At 34.5% G+C, this 11,495-nt stretch overlaps 1 pseudogene; it reads left to right on the top strand.

The window, feature by feature from the left end:
• The first annotated feature begins 761 nt into the window (after positions 1-761).
• LOC101615777 lies at positions 762-9,844 on the top strand (annotated as a pseudogene).
• The last annotated feature ends 1,651 nt before the right edge of the window (positions 9,845-11,495 follow it).

The raw sequence follows: 11,495 nt of genomic DNA, 5'->3' as shown, positions 1-11,495 counted from the left end.
TGCCAAGGTCATGAAAAAACACAGGAAGTCTGAGAAACTCCAGGCTAACAAGACTAATTAACTAAGTGCATAAAAACCTGAATAGGATGCTGAAACACCAAAAGAATAGTAGCTAAGAATTAATCTTCATGAAGTATGGACATTAATAAATATATCAATATTACTTCATTGCTTGTAATAACCTTCTACTTTGCTAGGTGGTCATCTGGATTATACCAAGCACTCTTAATCATAGACTCCATTATTTATCCACAAAGAAATCTCAGTCCTTAAAATTCTGTCTAGAAATAAAATATCCTCTAGTGTTTTAGCTTCACTTGATGAGTATTACTTTAAACATTTCGGTTTAATTATTTACAAAGTTATTAATCAAAGCTGTGGTAGGAAGTAGAATAATGACCCTTGAAAATATCTGAATTTTTACCTATTTAATTAAGAATGTGTTAGCTTATCTGGAGATTTAATAATCATAAAATAAATAGATTATTCTAGATTATGTATTTAAACCAGAAATAATCACATGGATCTGTACATATCTTTACAGGTGGATGTGTAACTATTGGAAATATTGGAGCATTAGTGGGAAGTAGCAAGAACAAGGGGCCTGTTCAGTAAACAACAACCACAAAAGCTGAAGTCTGAGATATGAATTTATATCTGTTTTTACAATGGTCATGTCAATGATTTTTAGGTGAAATGATCCAGGTTTTACCTCAAAGAGACCTGAATGCTATTTGCACTATTGAACCTGTCCATCGAAAATGTGCGAATTGGCAATGAGTATAGTCTTCTCAGCTTGCCAAGAGAGCAACATCAGCTTCTATGCAAACAGAATGAAACCAAGGCTACAGCCACAAATAGAGCTGAACATAAGGTAAAAATCGGGTCAAGATAGTCAGCAACACTAACTCAAGGAGTGACTGAGTGGGAGACAGAATGAAGGTGCAAATACTGCATTCTAAAGTATAACTGGGAAAAAAGACTCAGGCTTGCTGGCTCAGCTTTTTCTAATGGAAAAGGGCAAAGCCCTGTCAGGTCCGAAAAGAAACGTTGAGCCCCAGCAAAGACAAGTCATAATTCCTCTGCTGACAGCACAAATGAGAGGAGGGCTAGTGTGCTCAGTGGTAGGCTAGGCTGCTAAAAGTTTCACTTACAAAACATAGTTGAATCCTCTAGCTCAGTCAAATAGAAGTAGGTTATGTCTCATGACTTGCTGTTATTGATTACCTAATGACTGACTAGTTACTTACTTCATATCATGAATCATTAGAAATGGTAAAAAAAAATCTCAGATATCACTGCACACACTGGCTTCTGAGCATTGGAAATGTAGCACAGATATAAAACATAGCTAGGTTATTTAGGCTCAATGCAAAGCAAACAGAATATAGCATTAGTAACACAATTGTTAAATTACTATATGTAATCAGGTGTGATAGTGCACACTGTAATCCCAGCACTTAAGGAGGTAGAGACTCTCAGACTGGTCTTGTTTGTCTCAAAAAGGAGGAAAATTTAATAAACAAATGATCTCATAGATTTGTTAATATTGAATTTACTATATGTAAATATACTACAACACTGAAGCCAATTTTATCCTACTCTTCTTTATAAAATATACTTTGTAGAATAACTTACAGAAAATATTTTGTTGGTTGGTGGTGGCCCATTTTTGCATTTGTATTATTGTTGGTTTATAATTGTTTGACCAAGATTAGAAAACTTTTTTTTTCTATTAAGAGCCAAGTATTAAACATCATAGGTTTATACTAAAATGTGTTAAAAATCACATATAATTTCTGTTCACTAATTTTCTCTCTCTTCTCCTTTTTATTCTTTCACTTTAAAAATGTTAAAAGTATTCTTAGCCTGATCACAAAAATACAAAGCAGGGTATGGACATAAAGCAGGGTATGGACATGATTAGTCATGACTACTTAGTTCACCTATGCCAGTCTTATTCAGACTATTTTGATGAATAGACAACCTCAGAAAGTCATATTTTTCACTTTTGACCAAATACCTTGTTCATAATGAAAAGAGACCTAGCAGCCCAGAATCAGTCCTCAGCATTACTGCTGCTTCTAGGATGTCATGAAATAATCATGGCTAATAATTATGAATCTTTCGGGTATCTCTTCAGATCTACTCTGCTGAAATACTTTATGTCCTTTGCAGAATGGCTTTAAGCAAGGAATATTTTAGCTAATTGTTGAACACCAACCTTCCTTTTCATCAGTGGTTTGTGAAATGATTTTAACATCAAGTTTAATTTGCTACCACAAAAGACTGTCACTTGCTTAAATTCCTTACATTGTACAATCCATTTATTTTTCTTTGCTAAATTAATTCTTCCCTGGGGTACTGCCACGGATACAGGCTTCATCTACTGAGTTCTTAAGCTGAGTTCTTTATCAAAGGGTTTAAATGCTCTTTCTCATACACTATGACTATTTGGAGATTAGACCCAGTAGGCTCAGGAAAATGTAATTAGCCTATACTGTATCACAACCTCATGTGATTGTATTTTTTTCAAACCCGTAAGTCAGAAGAGTTCATCTCACTTCCAGATTGAAGCATAAATTGCTGAGATCTTTGGAAGTGCCTCTCTTTTATCCCAAGCACAACTTGGGAAAATGGCTTCTCTTCTTGTTTCCTTAGCAATCAAAATATCTGTTTGTTTCACATTGTGTGATGGACATGTGATATCAATAAATAATCTCAGCTTTCTTAAACCAGAAAAACTGAAGTTTTCTATTTCATCAAAATCTGTGTTTCTTACAGATACACCTTTAACTCGTGGAATGCAAACCATGATGCCACTAAAAACTGAAGAACATACTATACACAGGGACCCTTCTTGTTAGTGTGCACATCATTGTTTATAAAGTACTGTATTTCCTAACTCACGCTTCTAAAAATGGTCAAGTTTTGTATTGATTTATTCTCTCTATATATATTTAGATACATTTTCTGTATAGTGACTCTGTAAAATTTCATATAAAGTATAATATTTAATTTAGGTAAATTATTTGAGTTACAATATTTGAGTTCTAAACTATATAATCAACATATATAGGCTGTTGTCTATGTCTAATATACTTTATAGCTGAAGCTACACAATGTAGACAAAATTTTATAGCAAAAATTGCAGAATATTCAGTTAAATATTTACAGAATTTAGAAAGTTTACAAAATACTTAAAATTTCAATTTTAGAAAGGGTCTAGGGAGATTACTTTGTGTTTAAGAGCACTTGTACAAACATGAGACCCTGGGACAATCTCAGTTCAATTCTTCAGCACCTATGTAAATAGCTGAGAATGGCCACAAATGCCTGTACCTTCAGTCCTGTGGGGAACAGATACCCTTTCCTGTAAGGCTTGCAAAACTCTTTAGCTGTGGGTTCAGAGAGATAATTATCTCAAGAAATTATAAGAGGACCCAACATTTTCCTCTGGACTCCACATGCTCACATGGGACACTCTTATCTACAAACACTTGTGCACACACCACCACCACCACCACACCACACATGCTATTGTACCCAGTGGATCAGGATGAGGCACAGTTACAAATAAAAATGTTGAACTAACATGGACATATTCATCACGGATGTAAACTGCAGACTTTGTCAAAAGGTAAAGAGAATAGTGGAGAAATGCAACATACAAAGGCTAAGAGTCCCATAGTGGATAGGCACCTGAGTCACATCCCCTACTTCCCCATAGGGACTGACCAAGATCTTCATGATTCCCACAGTGATCACCTTAACTTCATGGAGGAGGGCCCCCAGGGTAATGGGAGTTAGAGTGAGGGGATCAAAGTGTATAACGTGTGTGTTTATGTGTGTGTGTGTTAGAGAGAGAGAGAGAGAGTAATGTGAGCTAGAGGCTAGAGTTACATATAGAAATTTTGTTTTGCAATTTTTTACTTATATACTACCCTCTGCAAAGAAAAATTAAGTATCACATATGTTCTTTACAAAGAAATAATCAGGAACGTTTCTGCTTTAAACTCTCATCTTTGCTGGCATTGGTAGGTATATGTTGAAGCTAAGACATGCCTGTCTTCCAAGAACTAGGGAAGTGTAGGCAAGAGCATCACAAATTTAAGGTCCTTCTGGTATGTATAACACTTTGTTTCAAAGAAAAAAATGTATATACCAAAACATGAGCAAAACTTCAAGTTCTTCCAAAAACTTAAAATATTTTTTGCTACAACTTTGTTTGTAGTTCTAAATAACAGCTTAATATAGCTTTGAAATATAATATCATGTTTAAGGATATTAAAAATAGAAGTATATATATAAAATAGAAAATGATAGTGCCCAACAACCTGAAAATAAATTAAAATTATTTAAAAAAAATTTTTGTTCATTTATTTATTTATTTATTTATTTATTTGAGAGTGACACAGAGAGAGGGGCAAAGAGAGAGAGAGAGAGAGAGAGAGAGAGAGAATGGGCGTGCCAGGGCCTCCAGCCACTGCAAACGAACTCCAGACACGTGCACCCCCTTGTGCATCTGGCTAACGTGGGTCCTGGGGAATTGAGCCTCGAACCGGGGTCCTCAGGCTTCACAGGCAAGCGCTTAACCGCTAAGCCATCTCTCCAGCCCTAAAATTATTTTAAATAAAACTCTAGTATTATGTTGAAAAACTGGCAATGGATTAGTGAATGACATTTTTAAAGAAATCTGGAGCTAGTACTAAAAACAGAGACCACAAGTAATCAATGAGGAAAGGTTAAAGGAAGAAGAATATATGTTCTAAAATGTCTTCTGATATGTGAGGAAGGCTGAGTCTGATACTTTCTAGCATTAAGTTGAGTGGATTCAAATGCATTTAGAAAATAATTATAAATATGCAACAAAGAAAAGTAAAATTCTTAAACTGCTGTGCCAGTATTCCTCAAATTTTAGTATCAGAATTCTCTGCTATTATTTTTAGAAATAAATACCATAAGATTCATTTTAACATAATTCCAATTTAAAAAAGGAATTTTTTTTTTTTTTTTTTTTGCCTGATGGAGATTATTGATGTGCTTAAAAATCAAGCAGGCGATTCTAGTACATATGTTATTGGAACTATTGTTTTCAAATATATTGAATATGAAAAGGAGTAAAAGAATCCAAGAATTTAATTAGCAGCTTAATTCAGCTTTTTAAAATTAATTAATCAAAAATATTTTACATAAAAATTATAACAAATGACACCAAATATTACGTTATTTTAATCAGCATTCTTAAAATAAATATATTACACCTTCCTCTTAGCTTTCATCAGTGAACTGAGTTGATGTGGCATAGCTGTATGTGATTAATTAAATGTCACACCTCTTCAGGATAGCAGCAAAATACCAAGAAAATGTAGGGCATATGATTATTAATATTATTGACGTTCATCCTTTTCAGAGATTTCAGCTTGTCATGTAGTTATTCAAAAATATAAATAAGGGCTACAGAGATGTACCAGACGTTAGAAGGACTTGCTTGCAAAGCCTTGTGGCCCAGGTTTGATTACCCAGTACCCACATAAAGCCAGATGGACAAAGTGAAGAATGCATCTGCTTGGATCTGTTTGTAGTTGGAAAATGCCCTAGTCTACCCATTCTCATTCTCTCTCTCTCTCAAATAAATATGTAAAACAGATTCCCATAATACCAAAAAGAAAATACGGAGTGTGTTAGTATGTGTTAACATCCACAAAATATACTGAAAGTGTGGCAATCTTTTTTCTGGCAAAGGATATCTGTGAATTAAAAATAGATACCTACTTTTTGTAAATCAGTATTTTTGGCTCTTTTAATCAGTATATCTATATAAAGTTTAGATATTTCCAGTTATGAAAAATACATGGAGGTAAGTAGTATTTTCCAGCTGCAACTATAATAAATTAGCACAGATCCATTAGTCCCTTAAAAAACGCAAATCTATTTTCTTATGCTTGACAATTGGAAGTCCAAAATTTGTCTTGTTGGTTTCCTATTATATTTACCTCATGGAGAAATGCTCACTTGCTTATGTGAGGCTCCATATTCATTCCCTAGAATTGCCAAAAAAAGAGGGTCTCTTTAGGCTAAAACCAACGTGGGTGCAAAGACTTTTCCTTTTGCAGGCTTAAAAGGAATAATATGTTTCCTTGCCTTTTTAAAGTTTTTCATTGCATGAATCTGAATTCTTTGGCTCCTGTCTACATATTCATTTTAATCAAATCTTTTGCTATTTCTCTCCTAGGCATATGGCACTTTTCTCTTTCACACATCAAACTTTGTGATTATACAATAGATCTACACAGATAATCAGAATCATTTCCACTTCTAGAATCTTTAACTTCATCACATCTACCAGTTTCAAAGAGGCAAACATTTTTGAGTCAGACATTTTTCACTTACCATAGGTCGTGTGGAGTGTAACTAGACATAGTACAAAACAATGGAAAGTTCAGGTAAACTTCTAGAACAGAAGGAAATGGTTAGAATATACACGAAAATCCTGAAGGAAACAGGGTCTTGTAATGTGTTTCAAGTGGATGACCAATAGTCCTAGGAAAGATGAGGCTGGCTGGTTTGGGTTCCTAACTTTGGGTACATAGACTCTTTTGAGTCGCCTTTGGATTATACTTTGATCTACTGAGAAACATGAGGCCAAAACAGCAAATTGCACCATGAAAGATCTGATATAGTATGGGAAGTTAGGGATTCAGAAGTACAATAGGGGAAACGAGTAAGAGGCTGAAACTGGATTTATGTATAACCCAGACTGTCGGCCAAGAATCGCTGCAACAGGCTACTGAGACAAGTGAAAGGAAATGCTGCTTTGTTGTTTCTTAGCTGTTATTAACAAACTGTTAGCAGGTGAAGTCTGATTTGACATTCCAGATTTAACATGCGTATGTAACTCTCTGTCTTCTGTTGTCTCTGTTTTCTGAGATTTTTTTAATTGATTGACATAAATTTGTAAAAAAAAAATATGTAGATTTGGGTCAGAGAGAATCATAGTTTTCTGTCATTAAATTTAGTTCTCTAAAACAGACTCTGGCTATGCCTTCTAAGTAAATACCCCATCATTATTATCCTCATCAGTATTTAACAATAACACTGTGTATAGTTTGAATAATGAATATTGCCACAGATAAGTATTTCAATCTTATAACCTTGGGTGGTACATAATTTTCTTAAAAAAATTAATATAGGTATGAACATTTAAAGCAGTCATAATTTTTAACTGAACTGAGCTTTTTCAGTATGCAGTGATAAGGTTTTAAAAATAGCCATGCTTGAATCTCAAGCTTGCAAAATTGCTTGCATTAATAAACAAATAATTGGTGGTTTTGTGAAAATTCACCTAGATGTGTTATCTTCCTATGAACTTGGAGGACTTTTGCTCATTATACATTTCTGCAAAGGACCACTTCCGCCTGTCATGTGTTTAATAAGGCAAAGAAGACTGGTCTTTGAAAACTTTCTCATTATTCAGATGCATTTATTCTCCCAGGTTTAAGTGCTAAAGACATAACTAACTCTCAGGAAATGATTTCTGTTAAATTGTCTACAAAAATAAGATGTGGTATTTCCTCCTAATGGCCAATTGCATATTATTTTTCAGGCACTTACTCAGGAAACCACATGTAAGGAATTTGTATCTATATTATTTAACCAGACACTTTAATCTGGTATGGTTACTGTTTTAATTGTTTGAGTATAAAACAGTTTTGAATGTTTTCATGTAATGTAATATTTTGGTTTTTGTTTTTTGAGGTAGGGTCTCTCTCTACCTCAGGCTGATCTGGAATTTATTATGTAGTCTCAGAGTGGTCTTGAACTCACAGCAAACTTCCTATCTCTGCCTCCTGAGTGCTATGATTAAAGTCATGCACCACCACACCTGGCTCACATAAAGTAAATTTTATTAAAACTAAAATCATATTTTCATTCAAATATTTCTTCAACTAGCTACCTCTTATTTTTAATGTTTCTTCTCATCTTGATTTCTCTGAATGGGAAATAAGGAAAGTCCAAACTTGACATAAAATATCATGTAAAAGTTAAATAAGTTAAAATGATACAGCATTTTATTGCAAATTTCTTCTTTTGGTTAAGGCCTGGAATTATTTAGAACATAGAGGATTTCTCCTTGTTCTTCTAATTTTCATGTTAACCAAATTGGCTATTTTAGGGAAGGATCTGACTTAATTTGTACAAAGATTACTCATAATAATTAAAGAGCTTAATGTTACATAAAATTACCAAATTCCAAGTATTTTAAGAATAAAGTCAAGAACTACTGAAGAAACAGAAAGAGGACTGAAACATCTAGGATAATTCCTTATTTTCCTTATATACAAATTACTTTTTTTCATTTCTGGGACAAAATGTCCAACTAGAAGCAGTTTACAGAAGAAAATGCGTATTTAACACAGTTCTAGCAGGTAAAGTCCACGCGGCAGGGAAGGTATAGGAAGCCTGGGTCACAGACCCCCATTGACAGAGTGGAAGCAGCAGCAGGACAGCAAGTGGCGCTGGAACGTACAAGGCCAAGACCTGCCCCGGTAACTGAGCCCTCTGGGAAGGCGCTTCTTCCTAAAGGTTCTAGAACCTTCCAGAATAGCACCACGAGCTAAGGATGAAGCATTCAAGCACATGGTTCATGTGTTTGAATACTTCATCCTCAGCTCGTTCTATCTGCCTCTCTCTCCTTGCTTGCAAAGAAAAAAATTATTTTAAACTTTTAAAATATTTTATTTATTTTATTAAATATTTTTATTAAATTTTTATTAAATATTTTATTTATTTATGAGAGAGAATCAAATAGACAGACAGAATGAGCACACCAGGGCTTCTTGCAACTATTAGCAAGCTCCAGATGCAGGCACCATCTGGTTCATCTGTCTTGACGTGGGTACTTGGTAATAGAACACAGGTCCTTACGCTTTGTAGACCGTTGCTTTAACTGCTAAGATATTTCCCTGTCTTTATATTTCACCAACTGACTTCAAGAACATGGAGGGTAGATAGTTAAAATTTTCAAAGATTTATATAGCAATTGTGCTATGTAAAGAATAAAAGAGAGCCCGAGCAGCGCCGGTGGCGGCGGGAGCAGTGACCCGAAAGGTGCGCGGGACGTCGCTGGCTGCGGGACCCGGTGACAGCGTGAGAGGTACTACTTTGTAACCAGTTTGCATCACGCGCGAATATAAGCTAGTCGTCCTTGGCTCAGGAGGTGTTGGGAAGTCAGCACTGACTGTATAGTTTGTTCAAGGAATTTTTGTTGAAAAATATGATCCTACAAGAGAAGATTCTTACAGAAAGCAAGTTGAAGTAGATGCACAACAATGTATGCTTAAAATCTTGGATACTGCAGGAACCGAGCAGTCCACAGCGATGAGAGATTTGTACATGAAAAATGGACAAAGCTTTGCTTTAGTCTACTCCATCACAGCACAGTCCACATTTAATGACTTACAAGATCTGAGAGAACAGATTCTTCGAGTTAAAGACACCTATGATGTTCCAATGATTCTGGTTGGTAATAAATGTGACTTGGAAGATGAAAGAGTTGTAGGAAAGGAACAAGGTCAGAATCTAGCAAGACAGTGGAACAACTGTGCATTCTTAGAATCTTCTGCAAAATCAAAAATAAATGTTAATGAGATCTTTTATGACCTAGTGCGGCAAATTAACAGAAAAACTCCAGTGCCTGGGAAGGCTCACAAAAAGTCATCATGTCAGCTGCTTTAATATAAAAATTCACTGTAGCACTGAGCCAGGTCTGCAGAACTGTTGCCCAATTCAACGGTGCCAGCATTCCAACTTTGTTAACCTACCAACATCTTAAATGGACTTTCCTGTGCTGGTACCTTTAAGAGGCGGATGAAAGCTACTGTATCAGTTTGCACATTCTTATCACTTTCCAGTATCACAAGAGAGATTTTTACTTATATAATAGTTCGAGAGTATGCAGCTGGTAAAACCAGAGGCTACATCCAGTATTTCTGCTAAGAGATATTCATCCACCAATGTTATACATGTATGAAAATGGTGTACTGTATACTTTAACACACCCCATACTTTATATTGGAGAGTACAATATGTAAATCCTAAAAGCACCACTATTTTATCATAATAAAAGAAAGTCCAAAGAGCTCCTATATAGACTACTCCAGATAACTTTGCTTCTTTGATACTTGCAGCTTATTGTAAGTTTTTTTTTAAAAAAAATTCAAGGTCATTATCATTGTATTGTACAAAATAAGCGCTTTGATTAACACAGCTATATAGTTTTTTTTTAATTTTTCAAAAACCTGTGGAGACAGTGATTTTGTCTTTAAAATACGATAGTCCTTTCAGTAAAGTGTCTTAGATTAAAAACATTGCCTTTAATATCTATTGGGAAGGAAATGTCCAGACTTTTCAAATCTCCTTATTATATGTTTCCTTTTTTGTTTACAATAGGGAACAATGCTTATAGTTGTGAGTACAGTGGGGGTCTACAACAAGAAGTGTATATTTTCAAACAATTTTTTAATGATTTAACAATTTTTGTAAATCATTTTCAGGCTTCTGCAGCTGAAGATTCTCACTGTGAATCCACTGCTTGCTCATGCATAAGTGTATTGCAATACCAAATATCCAGGTTTAGTATTTTTGCCTGCTAGTGATTGTTTCACATGCGTAACGTTTTGGTTGAGATGTTAAATGGTGGACGAGTACTGTGGATGTGAATGTGGGAAGTAATTTTAATCATGTGTGTAATTGGTCACAAGGCCTAATTTGCAGTAATTATTGCTGTTTTATCTAACAATGCCTTGTTGCTTTGTATGCATTAATGTTAGGATGTAAAGATTGTGTGTCTATCCAACAGGGAGCCACAGTATCTAAATTGACCAACCTGTTGTTACAACTACTTTGAGGTGGCCAAATGTAAACTAAAAGCCTTAATTAAAGTGGTGCAATTTTGTGTAACTTAGCATCCGCAGTTCAATAAATTTGGATTGCCAAAAAAAAAAAAAGAATAAAAGAAATACTGCATTACTTTTCATCTTTGAAACTCGTTCTATGCTTTAATCAGAATACAATATAGAGCACATCAGAAAAATGAATTTTTCTTTCCCTTAATAGTCCTATGAGTTCTCCATGAAACTCTCATATACTTAGATAATTTGTATGGTGGTGGTTAAAGAGACAAAGTATTCTTGGATTTGGTGACTATGAGAAGCATGATGAACTATCTTAGGAAATAACATATGCAAAATATTGAAGAAATGATAAATAGCAGTGTTGACTTCACACTAATTCCCATAATCTCACTGTTAATGTGTATCATGTTGTATTAAAATGATTCAAGCTATGATTTCATTTTTGAAAATTAAGGTATTATTACTTCAATAATTTCCTTAATCTAGTCACACTTTAATTTTCTACATGTGAAACAGACCAATAGTACACAATTACTACAGTTATTTTAAAAAATCCAGTTTATCAGGTCTGAAAGGATG

Source organism: Jaculus jaculus, chromosome 6 (genome assembly GCF_020740685.1).
Source record: "Jaculus jaculus isolate mJacJac1 chromosome 6, mJacJac1.mat.Y.cur, whole genome shotgun sequence".
In the NCBI taxonomy this organism is placed as follows: domain Eukaryota; kingdom Metazoa; phylum Chordata; class Mammalia; order Rodentia; family Dipodidae; genus Jaculus; species Jaculus jaculus.
This window is presented reverse-complemented; position numbering and strand designations above follow the sequence as displayed.